The following is a 15379-nucleotide window of genomic DNA, read 5'->3' as shown; positions in this document are numbered from 1 at the left end:
CATTAAACTCATATCTAAAATATTATCACTCAGCATATAATCAATATTAGATTTTGAGGGGACACAATTCAGCCCATAACAGAGCTCAAAGTGGCAGGTGGATGGAGGGAGACCATCACCCCCCACCACACCTCGCCCCTGCACACACAAGCAGTGGTGACATTCAGAATGTTTAGGGGAAGGCACCTTCCGATTGTAAAGGTTTCCAGCCAAAAACAACCCTTGAGACCATGCCAGGGGCACAGTGGCTGAATGTCAACCCTGCCCACCAGCCCTAAAGTCCACACGTTCATTGAGCACCTACTGTGTGCAAAGCTCCAAGCTCAAGCATTGAGAAATCTGTGCAGGAACCTCCCCACCCAATAGGATAATCAAGAGAGGGACATAAATAGCTGTGCTATGGAGCCAAATGGCAAAAGTGAAATGGGAGAGGTTGGTGGTCCGAAAACATTATGGGTCTAGGAGGAGGGAAGATGACTTCCAATCATTGAGGACTTCTTGGAGGAGGAGGCATTAGAGCTGGACCTGGAAAGGTATAGGTGATCTGTGGGGGAAAGGAGCCCCAGGACAGAGAAACAGTGTGAAAGAAAGCGTGGTGGTGGGAATTGCTAGAGTACCCATGGGATTTGGCATGTGGTCGGGTGGGTAAGGGAAGCGAAAGAGCAGCTGCTTGTAGGCACTGATCTCTCTCTGTGCCAGACACTGTGGTAGGCGCTCCCTATTTGCAATTTAATCTTTGTACCCAACTCAATGAAGCCGGTTCTATTTCCCTCTCATTTTACAGATGGAGAAACCAGGGCACGGAGAGGGTAAGCAAATTCCACAAGGTCACACAATGAATTAGTGACAGCCATGGGATTCGAACCCAAGTTCTTAACCACCACTCCATGGTGAAGGGAAGTGCGGGGAATAAAAGGAGACACTTAAGTTGGGGCCAGGTTGTAAGGTGTCTTGAACGCCAGCTAAGGGTTTAGCCTTTATTCTGCAGACAACAGGAAGCGTTGAAAATTTCTGACAGGGCCTTGACACAGTGACAGCTAAGCCTCTGGGAAGTGCAGGCTAAAAACCGAATCTCTCATTTATCAAGCTGGTAAACTCCCCTTCCAGAACCGTCCTATGGCAGCTTTGCAAATAAGTATTTATACTTAGCAGCCACTTACATGTTTTTATCTTTCTTTCTCCCTAATAATTATAGTAGCCAACATTTATTCAACAGAATGCCAACTGTTTTACGTACATTATCTCATTTTAATCCTTACTGAAAACAGAACAAATTCAAATAAAAACCCAGGGAGGGAGGTACTAGTGTTGGCCCCATTTACAGATGAGACAACTGAGGCTTGGAGAGGTGACGTGATTTTGCCAAGGTCACCCAGGCAGTAAGATATGGGGTGAGGACCCCACCCATGTCTGTCTGACTCCAAAGCTCACGTTTTTAATCATAACAGAGTCATTCCTGTTTGCCAGTGGGAAACAGAGACAGACTCTAGAGCTGTCCCTCAAAATATTATCAGATTTCCCTCACTTTGCTGACTGTAGTCAGGGACACTGCATTTTATTCCCAGTGGAACAACCACCTCCCTCTTCTACCTCTGCCCATCCCGTGAGCGCCCCGCCACGCACACACACACACCTGGTATCTTCCGAGTCTTGGCAGACACTATCCAAGTTGCCTCCAGCCTTGGCAGGGAGAGAGGGTGGGAGCAAAGGAAACTGACCACATTCTTCCTCGCTAGCTGTCAACACACACCACCCACGCCAGGCAAGTGGCCACTTCCAACTGGGTAAAGGCAGGGCCATGGGCCTAGGTGCTCACTGTTGGCACCCCCAAGTCATCTGTCCGTTAGGATGCGATGACATGGCTCCTGGCATGGGGCCTGGTGGGTGAGGTGTTTTCCCATGTAATTGTGATCGTACAGGATAAAGCCTGGTGTCGCTGCGTAGTCGGGCAATAAGGAAAGCAAACACAGCATTAAGACTCTGTCAACAAGGGTTTGGAAGACAGAAGCTGTCCAGGAAACACAAGTTCTGGTGCAGCCACCTCCTCTGAAATCCATCGCTGGCTCACCTTGTCCCCGAGAGAACAGGAGAGGTCCTCCTCCAGAAGTTGTAGAAAGAATTGTACAAATATAGTAAGAATCTAGGCAGATGTTCCTAGTTGATTGAACACCTCTCCCTTCTGATTTCTTTTGGAATTTTTTAAAAAACTATAAAAGTAACAGAAATTTTTGGAAAACAGGTACAAGTATTAGAACACAAGCTGAAGCGTGCCTCCAGTCTTAACTTCTTTTACAAAGCCCCGTTCTGCCAAAGAGTAGAAACTTAACTCCACCAATCCAACATCTCCCCAGCTCTGTTCCCCAGACGTACATCTAAATTCCAGGAAGCTTAACTTTTTTTTTTTTTGAGACAGAGTCTCACTGTGTTGCCCAGGTTAGAGTGCCGTGGCGTCATCCTAGCTCACAGCAACCTCAAACTCCTGGGCTCAAGTGATCCTCCTGCCTCAGCCTCCTGAGTAGCTGGGACTACAGGCATGCGCCACCATGCCCGGCTAATTTTTTTCTATGTATTTTTAGGTGTCCAATTAATTTCTTTCTATTTTTAGTAGAGACAGGGTCTCGCTCTTGCTCAGGCTGGTTTCGAACTCCTGAGCTCAAACAATCCGCCCACCTCGGCCTCCCGGAGAGCTAGGATTACAGACGTGAGCCACCGCGCCCAGCCTTAACTTTTTTTAAAGTCTGTATTTGCTGCTGTTCTACAACCATTTTTCCTAACCGTGAATTTTTCCATATACTTCTCATCTCACTTTTTTCAAGTAGCGTTCTATCATAAGCTTTTTTCCATTTTGCTATAAAAAAATCATCTTTTCACATACTATGTTTTATGATATGAGCAACATATTCATTGTAAGAACATTACAAAACACAAATAAAACAATTTTTAATAATCTGAGATCCTGAGACCCAGAAATAATCACTATAAATGTTCCGATTAATGCTGTCTGAATGTTTTTCCTATGCATAGATACATATAAATCCACAGGTTACTTTTAAACAAAAATAATTAACTATTCTTCCTAACGGCTCCCCAATATTTCATTTTGTGCCCGTATTATGGTTTGTGAAATCCTTCTGCTCTTATTGTATATTCAAGGTTTCTGCCATCTGTGTCTATGCAGAGAAGCCAGGCAGAGGAGATGTGATCACCTCTCAAACCCAACTGTGGCTCTTGGCCACCAGGTGAACAAAGATATGACAAACCAGGTGCACTCTGGTCTCATGACAAGACGGGTCTTCCAAGGCTCAGCCTGCTAGCCTAAGGCCAGACATATGTTTGTTTCTCCTTTAAAAGGACATTCAAAAAGAAAAAATAAATGAGAAGGTCTTTCTCCTGGCTATGGCCACATCTGCTGTCTTAGATTTTGGGGTCTTCTGGCTGGGTTGGCAAGGCCTATGTCAGGCTGCTTCTGGGAGGGAGACCTATATAATCCTAGATGCAGCAGTGGAGAAACCTACAGAACAGGTTTTGTAAGGAAGGCACCAGGCATGGCGGCTGGGGCTGAGGGGTCAGTGGGCGAGTTGTCTTTGAGTCACAAGTGGTAGAGTGTTTAATCTGGTGAGTTTACAAGATGAGGAAGGATCTTTGCTGAATCTGTCTTCCTGTGCAGAGTGGCACGTGGAGATGGCTTTTAGATAGTGCACGGACAATTATTTTTCATCTCGTTAGCAATTATTTATGTTGAGGTATATTGGAAAACATATATAATTAGTAACATCAAACCTGTGATTTTGCAGACATTCTTGCTTAGGACAAAACTAAAGTAAGTAGTTAAGTAAAAACAAGAGGGAGTCAACTTAAAGAAAGATAATAAGTAAATGATAGTATAATTGGTTCCCTGATGCGGCTCAGATCAAGATGGTGGTACTCAAAGTCGGCCCTTGTGCATTAAGCACTTGGTCTGCAGGAATAGAAAAACAGCCAGCAATCTTTAGCTCCAATCTTGACTAGCCTTTGCTACAAGAGGCCTCTGTCTCCAGAGACAGCTTCTCAGAGCTTCTTAACCCTTCCGGTGTGAGCTGGACTCAAGAACCCACAAGGTACTAGAACCACGCAGTCAGCACAGATTCATCATCTGAGTTCCCAAACTCTGGAAGCTGGTCTGGTCAATTCTGAACGTGGAAGTCCTGTCCTGCAACATTTCGGTAAATGCCTGCAAATTGTGGGTGGTGGTTTCGCCACCCATGCTATAACTTTTGAAGTGAGATACTTAAGTGGATCTGTGTATTTGAGATTTTCTTTAGACTTTAGGCTATTATGCTGGCTTAAGAAGTCGTCCAAGTGGTCTCCCAGCTGTTGTTGGGCATCCTGTTTATGTATGTGTGAGTCTCGAAAAAAATAATGGCTCTGGGCTTTTGACTCTAAGCTCTTGGCTGGAGCCGGTGAAGGTGACTCAGGAAGCGAGTGTTGCATTGTCATCAGAATGGGCCTTCCTGAGTCTGTGGCACCCTCAGGGGGTCCCAAAATTTAAGGAAAGTGCAAACCCAAGTTCCTTGTAATTGTGGTCATTTTCTTTTGTGACCTTTGTTATTTCCACCATTAAAAAAATGAGTTCCCATTATATTGCACACTGTTAGGTGCTGTTGTGCTGTTGTAATTATGAAAGAAAATGTTCTTTTTTAGAACTACATATGGAAGGATCTAGGGGTGAAATAACATGGAGATTATTTAATAAGGAGTTTGCTTTAAAAAAGGGAGAGAAGAAGAGAGGAAGGAGGAAGAAAAAGAGGAAGGAGAGTAGGAAGAGATGGAGTAGAGCTAGATGGAGCAACTAGGGACAATGAATACATGTGGAGTTATTTTTGTATATGTTGGGAAAACTACAATAGAAGGTAATACATTTTTTTAAAAAAGTTTTAAAAAAATTTAGAATCAAAGTTTTGGTCCCAATCTGGTACTTGGATGGAAAATTTATGAAAGACTGTACCTGTTTTGTAGGTCAGGAAAAAGTTATAATTGCATTGCTTTTAAACTCCGCCACCTCTACCCTCATGATACCTCTTGGCACCAACCAAGTGACAGGCCACACAGGCCATGCCATGCGATTCCTTGACAGGGCCCTAACATTTGCACCTGGAGGCCACACCTCACACCCTATCAAACATATTAAAATTCATCCTCATCACACACTAAAAATCATTTCCATATCACCGCCTGAGAGCTGAGTTGCATTTATCTAGTGGGCAGGAGGTCGTAGACGTTTAGTTAACTGCTCTGTTCACTTGAAATGCTGCAGTTCTCTTTTTATCTTTGGGAGAGAATTTCTTTTCACCTGTATAGGCCCTTGAAAGAATAAAAGCTAGTAAGAGCTGACGCACACACCATGCTGTGAACTAGGCATTGCTCTAAGTACCCGCAGAGATAGGTTTAATATGGTCCCTGTTATGCAGATGAGGAAACAGAGACACAGAGACAGCACACAGCGTGCCCAAGGTTGCACAGCACACCTGGATTCACACGCAAAGCTTGGCTCCAGCACCCAATCCTGACCCACTCCCCCACGAGGGGAAGAATCACCAGCAAGCCTTTCTCATGAACTGTATCTTTATTGCATCTTATTCCATGTTGGGGGAAATTCACCCCCTCACACTGGCCAAGTGATGGGAAATTCTTCTTTTGAAAATATGGCCCAGCTCAGACAAACATTATTGACTGTGGCTCCAGGCAGAAGCTGATGTTTGGCAGGACCGCCCCTGCCACCCACGTGGCACCTTTAAGCAGGTTAGGAAAAGTTACCCCTCTGTGTGGCTGCAACCCCTGGGGGCCCACGACTGGTCAAGTGGAGCATGGGCTGGACTTCAGCTCCTGTCCCCATCCTCCCACCTGGACGGGTCCAGTATGAACAATCGCCTCGTTCCCTTGATGGTTAGAGAGAAAAGCAGGTGCCAGCAGCTGCTCTTGAGGCCACAGAGGCTGTGCCCCTGTTACTACCAAGAGCGTTGGCCCATCATGTGGGGTTGACAGTACCAGGCTGCGAGAGGTGCAGGCCTTTGACCAAACAGGAAGGAGGCTGCAGGGGACACTGAAGTGTGTTTCCCACAGGACCCCTCTTTTGGATCCTGCGACCTGCTTGCCCTGCGGTACCTGAGGGGGAGGGGCACATGGCGTGCTGAGCTCTGGGAACGGGGCCTCCTGTGAAGGGCAGTGAAGGCTTCCACGGAGCTGCTGCGGGAGAAGGCGCTAACCTGAGTTACCGCCTCGCACCTGGAGGCCAGACAAGGTTTTCCCAGGACCCTGGTACATGCTCCACAAGGTGTGGCCAGTGATTTTTTTCCTGGTAGAGTGCAGTGGCATCATCAGAGCTTACTGCAACCTCAAACTCCTGGGCTCAAGCGATCCTTCTGCCTCAGCCTCCCGAGTAGCTGGGACTACAGGCACGCGCCACCATGCCCAGCTGATTTTTCTATTTTTGGTAGAGACGGGGGTGGGGGGTCTCACTTTTGTTCAGGCTGATCTCAAACTCCTGACCTTAAGCGATCCTCCCGCCTTGACCTCCCAGAGTGCTAGGATTACAAGCGTGAGCCACCGTGCCCGGCCAAGCGGGCAGTGTTCTTTACCACCTCCCAGCGGCTTTCATCTGAGCTCTTATCTGAGACTCGCCATTACTCATATTTCATTCCAGGACCAGCTGGACGGGCACAGCAGGGCTGCGTTGAGCTGGCAGGAGGGCAGAGCTGGGGTGAAGATAGCAGCAGGTCTCTGCCCCGTGGGGCTGGCACGTGGCCCAACCCTCGTGCTGGCTTCTGTCAGGGTCACTACCTTCCTTCTCAGCCCTCCTGAGTCACGTTCAGTGCCTGTCACTTTGACTTAACCAGCCCCCTTCTTTCCCCAGCACCCCACATTACAAAGTTCATGTCATAATTGGCCTCTGCAGGAAAAAAGATTTCATTTTGCTTGGGGACGAAGAGAAAGTGTTGACACCTGAGTCATCCTCAGGATGTCCTGGGTTTTAAAGAGGTACAGGGAGGAGAGTAAGTACACAGTACCCTGCCCCTCAGCTTGTTGCAACTGGCCTTTTATAGGAAACACACACCACTGTCCTCGGCCTGCTATACCAAAATACCATAAACCGTGTGGCTTATAAACAGCAGACATTTATTTCGTGCAGTTCTGAAGCTGGGGAGTCCAAGATCAAGGTGCTGGCAGATTTGGTGTCCTGGCGAGGGCCCACTTTCTGGGTCATAGGTGACACCTTCTTGCTGTGTCTCATGTAATGGGAGGGCGAGGGAGCTTTTTCTGGCCACTTTTATAAGGGCATTAATCCCACTCACGAAGGCCCTGCCCTTGTGACCTAATCACCTCCCAGAGGCCTCAGCTCCTGACGACACCACCTTGACAGTTAGGATTTTAACGTATGAATTTGTGCAGTGGAGAGGGGTGGGACACAAACATTCGGACCGTACTACCAACATAGCTTAGAGTCCGCACAGCAGGAAGAGCATCTGTGCGCCAGGTGTGGGCTCTGCCTCACCGGGTTCACGCCTGTAGGGCCGACACTGGCCGCGCAAAGGGGTGGGATGAATTTACCCCACCAAGAGGTGTGAGTGAAGGACAGGGCTTTGTAGGGAACCCACAAGGCCAGAGTCAGCAACGCAGATGTGCTTCTGATCTCCCTGCAATCCCACAGACAGGCAATGCCCGGGCCAGGGCCTCTCCCGTGATGGGGACCTCCAGCCCCGTGGTCGTCCTGCACATGGGACAAGCATACAGAGGGGCCTGGTCAGTGGCGGGCGTACACGGGCTGCACCCACAGCTGCTGGTGCCGCACGGGCCGGGTTAGGTGCGCTGTTTGCAGGAGTCGTCTGGTGGAGCCGGTCACCAGCCTCTGGGGAAGGACTCACTCACACAGGAAGTGAAGCCTGGGGGCCCCTTCTCTGGCTGGCCATTTTCCCGTGAATGGCAGTCCCAGCAACCCAGGGCTAACACCCAGGGTCATTTTGAATAATTCTGCTCTTTCTGTAAAATATTAATACCAATAATAATTTTTCAAAAAATAATAATAGCGACCGTTTAGCAAGATGCACTACGTGACAGGCATTGTGCAAAATGCTGCCCACGTAGTAGCTCACTGACAACAACCTAGAAGCCACAGGTAATATGATTCCCATTTTGCAGATGAGAAAATTAAGACTCGGAGAGGCCAACCTATTTTTGTCATGACTTGAGCCGCTTTCTTAAGGAGATGGGAGAACCAGACACTGACTGGGGTCTGACCGTCAAATCCTACACCGTCTGCCCTGGGCTGGGAATGTCGGTCACCTCCGGGTCCTTAACGCCATGGGGCCTGCTTGTGTGTGTTGTGGATGAGAATAACTCGTTACCCTTTGAGGGTGCTCCCGGCCTCGGAAAATGAATGTGCGGCTCCGCCATCTGCCCACCATGGAGTGAAAAGGTGTGACAGCCACTGACGTGTCCCCAAGCGGTGCAAGATAACATCCTCCAGACACCACCCCACCATGTGGGGCAGTGACCCCAAACGACATCTCCACATGGCATGGGAGTGTGGCCACCACCTCTGCAATACCTGAGAGGAGAGTGAGCCAGCCGTGACCCTCCACAGATATCTTAGGTGACGTCAGCGTGACATTGCTGTAAATTCTTAGCATTTCGGGGCTGGAATGGACAGTAAAGTGCTGCTGAACCAGTGCTTTCCAGCCTTGGCTGCGTCACGGCGCACAAAGAATGAGCACATGTGGATCATGCCCTACGGAAAAGAGAGACGGTGAGTGACGCTGGCGGCTGTGGGGGCGGAGGTGCTCCAGCCGCCCAGAGGCCCTGAGTGTCAACAGCTCAGCTCACCTGACGCACCCGAGGCACACCTGTCAGGACTGTGTTCATCCCGCCTTTACCTGCGGCAGCTGCCCTGCCTTGCTTTGCTTCCACGGCCCTTGTGGTGCAGCTGTTTCTCCCCCATTCACCTCTCGGCAACCTTTTCACTCTGAGTGGTCAGGCTGATTCCTGTCTGAGTGCGTTACAGTGTTTCAGTGAACATCCTCGAACTGTGCACACATGTGCACGCACGCACACATGCACGCACGCACACATGCACGCATGCACACAGAAGTGGAACTGTGGGATCTTGGGCTGCCACATTTTCAATGTACTAGAGATTGCCAAATTGCTCTCCAAATGATTGCACCAACCTAAACCCCATCAGCACGTAAAGGTGTTCTTCTCCCCAAAGCTCAGCCAATGCCTAGTGTTACGAAACGTTTTCATCTTTACAAATCTAATGACTGCCATACAGATGTTTCTGACCAAACTTTGATCATCATAAATTCACAAATTCTTCTAATTCTTTCTTTTCTTAGTTCTTTATGTTTATTTTATTCAGTGGCCAGTTTACTAGACATACATTTTAAAATTTAATTGGTCTTTTTAAATATTTTTTTCCAGGGAGTTATTTCTTTACTGTTTTGTTCACTGATGGATGCTGGTCAGCTAGAACAGTGTGGAGCACACAGCGAATGTTTGATAAATATTTGCTGACTGAATAAATGAATAGATTAAACTTTGATAGGGTTCAAAATTCAAAAGGTGCAACTAACTTTTTTTTAAAGTCTCCTCTCTCTGTCCCCCCAGCCACCCAGCTCCCCTCTTAAAAGCAACTCGTATCACCACTTTCTCAGGTAATCTCCCTGAGATAGACTAAACAGACACAAGTGATTATCTCTATCCTTCTGTATTCCTTTTTTTTACACAAATGCGCGCAAGCTTTATATACTGCTCTACTTTCTTGTCTCTCACTTAACTATATACCTTGACAACATTCTCTATCTCTGATCAGCTCAAATAAGACCATCGTGTCTCCCCTCCTGGGGGACTGTGGAGGAAGCCACCTTTCCCTGTGACTCTGTCAATCACACTGAATTTGGTTTTAAGGGAGGACCCCAAATGTCAGTGAACCACAGCCTTGGCTGAAGGAGATGCACGTGTGCATATGTAGGAGGCGTCCAGCCCCATTGCTACACTTCAGATTTCCCCAACGCCCACCAGAACAGGTGCAAGAGATCAGGTGTCCCATTCAAGCAAGTTGGTGAGAGGTGGCTGGAAGCCAGGTGACTTGGTTTCTATTTCCAGACCTGCCTTTGACTCACCATGACCATGGGTAAATCCCCCTGCACTCTAGTTATCTTCTCTGTGAAATGGACGTCATTATGCCTACGCCAACTTATTTAAAAGGATGGCATGAAGATATAGGAGGAAAAGATTGTATGTCCTTGGACCAGCGTGTGCTTCAGAAAAGACAATTAATAGGAAATTTCCTAAAGGGTGGTAAGCAGGATGATTTTATTTTATCTTTGAGACAGGGTCTTGCTCTGTTGCCCAGGCTAGAGTGCAGTAGCCTCATCATAGCTTACTGCAAACTCAAACTCCTGGGCTCAAGTGATTCTCCTGCCTCAACCTCCCAAGTAGCTGGGACTTTAAGCCTGTGCTGCCACTCTCAGCTAATTTTTTTTCTATTTTTTGTAGAGACGGGGTCTGGCTATTGCTGAGGTTGGTCTCGAACTCCTGGCCTCAAGCAATCCTTCCACCTTGGGCCTCTGAAAGTGCTTTAATTAGAGACGTGAGCTACTGTGCCTAGCCAGTAAGGTGACTTTTTTAAGTGCTCCACAGAGGAACCCTTTTTTGAATAGTTAAGAAATCATTTTAATGTAATTAGGGGGGAAAATGACTTAGTACGTCAAACCTGTTATTTCACAGATATAATATTGCTTATTATTCATAACAGTGCTTAGGATGAGGCTGAATTTATTTAGCAAAAAAAGAGTGCATTGATGTGATGTTATATTAATGTATTAAGTAAATAATGATACAAGTGCTACAGGGATTTAGCAAAAATTGTGAAGGTGGTATACAAATGATTGCTCTTTGGGAAAACATAGGATTAGCAAATATTTGGGGAGAATAACAAAAATCAATCCTACAAACAGTTATAAGAAAAATCCATTTTAAAGATTTCTTTTTATTTAACGCAAACATATAGAACACAGTATACCAGGGGTCAGTAAACTTTTCCTGTAAAGGGCCACATAGTTAAAACGTTAGATTCTGCACACCCCATGCATCTTGCTCATGTCTTTTTTTTTTTTTAACAATCCTTTAAAAATGTAAAAACCACTTTTAGCCCAAGGGCAGTACGAAAACAGACCTTGAACTAGATTTTGAGCTGTAATTTGCAGACTCTTGCAGTTAGTTAAGGAGTTTGCTAGATGTACTAGCTGCTAGTATCCCCAAACCAGGTAATGGGGCCCATTTGTTAATGGCATTTATTTATTAATAACATTAATGTTTTACTTACCCCTCTTTTTAAGTATTGTGGTGAACTCATGCGTTTTTTTTTTTTAATGCATTTAGTATGTTTCAATTTGTTGCAGGTTTTTTTGCCAAGATGTTCAAAGCGTCCCATCTTTGCCAATGAGAACCCTTCCAAGGAGTCCTTTTGACCGACCCCCGTAGTCTTTGATGCCTTCCTTTGTTTCTGGTATGATAAGATAGCCCAGGCTTGCCTTATACATTTCCCGCACCAAAGCTGGCATCAGCCATTTTTCTAAGAGCTCTGGTTCTTTTAATCAGGAATGGTATTTGGAGACCACAATCTGGGTGCTGGGAATGCACTTAATATTTGAATTTATAAATGGAAATATGTCCAAGATATGTCCTGGCCCCTGGAAAGATTCTTACTCCTTCCCCCTAAAACTCTCCTTCACCTTCTCTAGCCTGGTACGGTACAGCCCACCTGTGGCTCTCACACCTGGCTAGGTGCCTGAGAACAAAGAGTCAGTCATGTTCTATGGCTGCCCTAGCAGAGGCAGAAACATGAAAGATTTTTCAATAACCAGAGTCAAATCTATTTTCAGGTTAACCTTCAATTAACTATAAAAATCCAGCTACCCAGAACTCATATTCTCTGATAATCTTGGATAATTGAGGTTTTGCTGCAAAAATAAGTATAGGGGGTTTTGATGAAAGCATCTGGCCTACAATTTACAGGGGTCACAAAGTCACAGGCCCACATAAGCCAAAGTAGCTAACAAAAAAAAAAAAAAAAAAAATGGCCAGGTCTGGTGACTCACACCTGTAATCCCAGCACTCTGGGAGGGTGGCTTGAGGTCAGGAGTTCGAGACCAGCCTGAGCAAGAGTGAGACCCCCGTCTCTACAAAAAATAGAAAAAATTTAGTCAGGCATGGTGGCGTGTGCCTGTAGCCCTGGCTACTGAGGAGGCTGAGGCAGGAGCATTGCTTGAGCCCAGGAGTTGGAGGTTGCTGTGAGCTAGGCTGATGCCACGGCACTCTAGCCTGGGCAACAGAGTAAGACTCTGTCTCAAAAAAAAAAAAAAACAAAAACTCAGAATAAGATACCATTTCATACCCACTAGAATACTAGGATAACTAGAATATTAATCATTTTTTGAAAAAAACAGATAAATGTTAGAGAGGATGTAGAGAAATTGAAATCTTCATACGCTGGGTGAAATTGTAAAAATAGTGCAGTTTTTTTTGGGGGGGGGAAGAAGGGGGAAAAGGGTCCTTCTCTGTTGCCTGAGCGAGAATACAATGGCATCATCACAGTTCGCTGCAACCTTGAACGCCTGGGCTCAAGCCATCCTTCTCTTGGCTCAGCCTCCCAAGCAGCTGAGACTACAGGCATGTGCCACCACGCCTGACTAATTTATTTTTTTGTAGAGACAGTGTCTCACTGTGTTGCCCAGGCTGATCTCAAAATCCTGGCCTCAAATGATCCTCCCACCTCAGCTTCCCAAAGTGCTAGGATTACAGGTGTGAGCCGCCACACCTGGCCAACTGCAGCCGTTTTAGAAAACAGTCTGGCCATTCTTCAAAGGGTTAAACATAGAATTACCATATGACTCAATGAGTTTCTCCACTCCTAGATATCTATTTAGGGTAGATAAAATATGTGTAGAAATTTGAAAACATATTTCTTCACAAACACTTGTACATAATTGTTCATAGCAGTATTATCATAACAGCCAAAAAGTGAAAACAATCCAAATGTCCATCCACTGATGGATGGATAAATAAAATGTAGTATATCAATAATATGGAATATTATTTATTTAGCAATAAAAATAAATGAAGTACTAATACATGCTACAACATGGATGAGCCTTGAAAACATGCCAAATGAAAGAAGCCACTCAGAAAAAACATATATTGTATTAAATATGATTCCATTTATATGAAATGTCCAAAATAGGCAAATCTAAAGAGACAAAAAACATATTAATGGTTTTGGGAGAAGGAGGAGGGTGGAGAGAGGAAGAAAGAATAATTGCTAGTGGGTATAGGGTTTCCTATGGGGGAGATAAAAATGTTTTAACATTGATTGTGGTGATGGTTGAACAATGTGATTATACTGAAATCCGCTGAATCCTATACTTTAAGTGGATGAATTATATGATATGTGAATTGTATCTCATTGAAGCTGTTATTTAAAAAGGGGAATTATAAAAAACAAAAAACAATACTTTGATAACAACAACCACAAAAAACTTTTGCAAACTCAACACAGTTGATGGATCAGACATTTGCAACCGCTCATTCAGAAGGGGGATGCAAGAATTGGTCATTGGAGAGGCCGCGGCGGGGAAAATGGCGGACGGGAAGGCAGGAGAGGAGAAGCCAGAAAAGTCGCAGCGAGCTGGAGCCGCCAGAGGACCTGAAGAAGAAGCAGAAAAACCTGTGAAAACTAAGACTGTTTCTTCCAGTAATGGAGGGGAAAGTTCCAGTCGCAGCACTGGGAAGAGATCAGCTGAAGAAGAAGCTGCAGACCTCCCAACAAAGCCTACAAAGATCTCCAAGTTTGGATTTGCCATAGGTGGTCAGACAGCAAAGAAAGCATCAGCCATATCCATCAAACTTGGATCAAGTAAGCCTAAAGAAACTGTTCCGACTCTTGCTCCAAAAACTCTTTCAGTAGCAGCGGCTTTTAATGAAGATGAAGATAGTGAACCAGAGGAAATGCCTCCAGAAGCAAAGATGAGGATGAAGAATATTGGAAGGGTTACACCAACATCAGCTGGACCAAACTCCTTCAATGAAGGAAAGCATGGGTTTTCTGATAACCAGAAGCTATGGGAACGAAATATAAAATCTCATCTTGGAAATGTCCATGACCAAGACAATTAAATGATGTGTTTTGAAATTGGGGTGTGGGGTGGGTGTAAAGTTAAAAGGAACAGTTTCTTTTTTTAAAGAATGGTATAAGACTATCTTTGGAGCCGCTTTTTTTTTTCTTTTTTTTTTTTTTTTAAGATTGAGTGGTACACTAATAAATGAGAGTTTGAAATTAGAGGTAATTTATGTTTTATATACAGATTTCAAGACATTTGCTAATTTTGTAGTTTCACGTGATTAGTTTCCAAAGGTTACAGATAATAAAGAAATCAGAAATGGTACAATTTTGAGAATTGCATATTTTTTTAGACACAACTATTAGCACGTTGAAAGTGAAGCAAAAAGTTATTGTCTATTTAAAACTGCAAGCAGTTACACTCTTAACTCCCTCATTACGTAAACTGGCTCCCAGGAACAGCCTTATAGAGAGAGGGAGTATTGTATTGGGAGGGAAATGTTACTGAACTATTGACTGAAAGTAAATTTAGATAAAATTAAAATACAGCTTTTTTTCCTTATGGGCATTTGTTTTGTTTCAAGTCAACATAAACTAGGTATTGCATTGCTATCAGTGGATATAGACACTTAGCTCTTTTTTAAAAAATAAATAAATTTTAAATTTTTATGTAAAAAAAAAAAGAATTGGTCATTGAACATGGGGTAGCTTTTATGCGTTTTTTTGTGAAAATAATAAGTAGAGACACACGCTGGGCTCCCAAATATCTTTCCACAAGGACTCTGGGCTGTGTGAGTCGGATCTCAGGAAAAAATTATCCCAGAAAGTGGGCAGATGTTTTTCTCCCATAAGAAAACCGAAACAGTTGTACACAACATGTACTGTTTTTGCACTTGCTGCCAGGAACGTTTCCCAGGCATTCAGGGCCAATGCATAGATAGCCATCTGTGACTCTCTGAAGCGTGACAGTCGGTGACTACTCTTCCTGTGTGCACACGTGGACTCAATCTCCACTTTGTTTGGGTTGGTTTAAGCTCTAAACTGATTCAAACCCTTCTACTCAGGCTTCGTATCCATTCTAGACACAGATCATCTATCACCTTGGAGGTGAAATCTGACCAGAACAACATAAAATTGTTTACAGCATTTATTAATTTGCACTTGGCTGATGATCCAAGAGACCCAACTAGTTAGGAGCTCAGCCAGGACTCAACCAACTTCGGTTAC

The 15379-nt window shown here is 45.0% G+C and overlaps 1 pseudogene across 1 annotated transcript; it reads left to right on the top strand.

The window, feature by feature from the left end:
* Nucleotides 1-13662: 13662 nt before the first annotated feature.
* On the top strand, nucleotides 13663-14691 carry LOC105810903 (annotated as a pseudogene). The gene has a single exon (XR_001137521.1). The product of XR_001137521.1 is annotated as a PEST proteolytic signal-containing nuclear protein pseudogene (transcript).
* Nucleotides 14692-15379: the final 688 nt, after the last annotated feature.

This window comes from Propithecus coquereli, unplaced genomic scaffold (genome assembly GCF_000956105.1).
Source record: "Propithecus coquereli isolate 6110/MARCELLA unplaced genomic scaffold, Pcoq_1.0 Scaffold223, whole genome shotgun sequence".
Lineage (NCBI taxonomy): Eukaryota > Metazoa > Chordata > Mammalia > Primates > Indriidae > Propithecus > Propithecus coquereli.
This window is presented reverse-complemented; position numbering and strand designations above follow the sequence as displayed.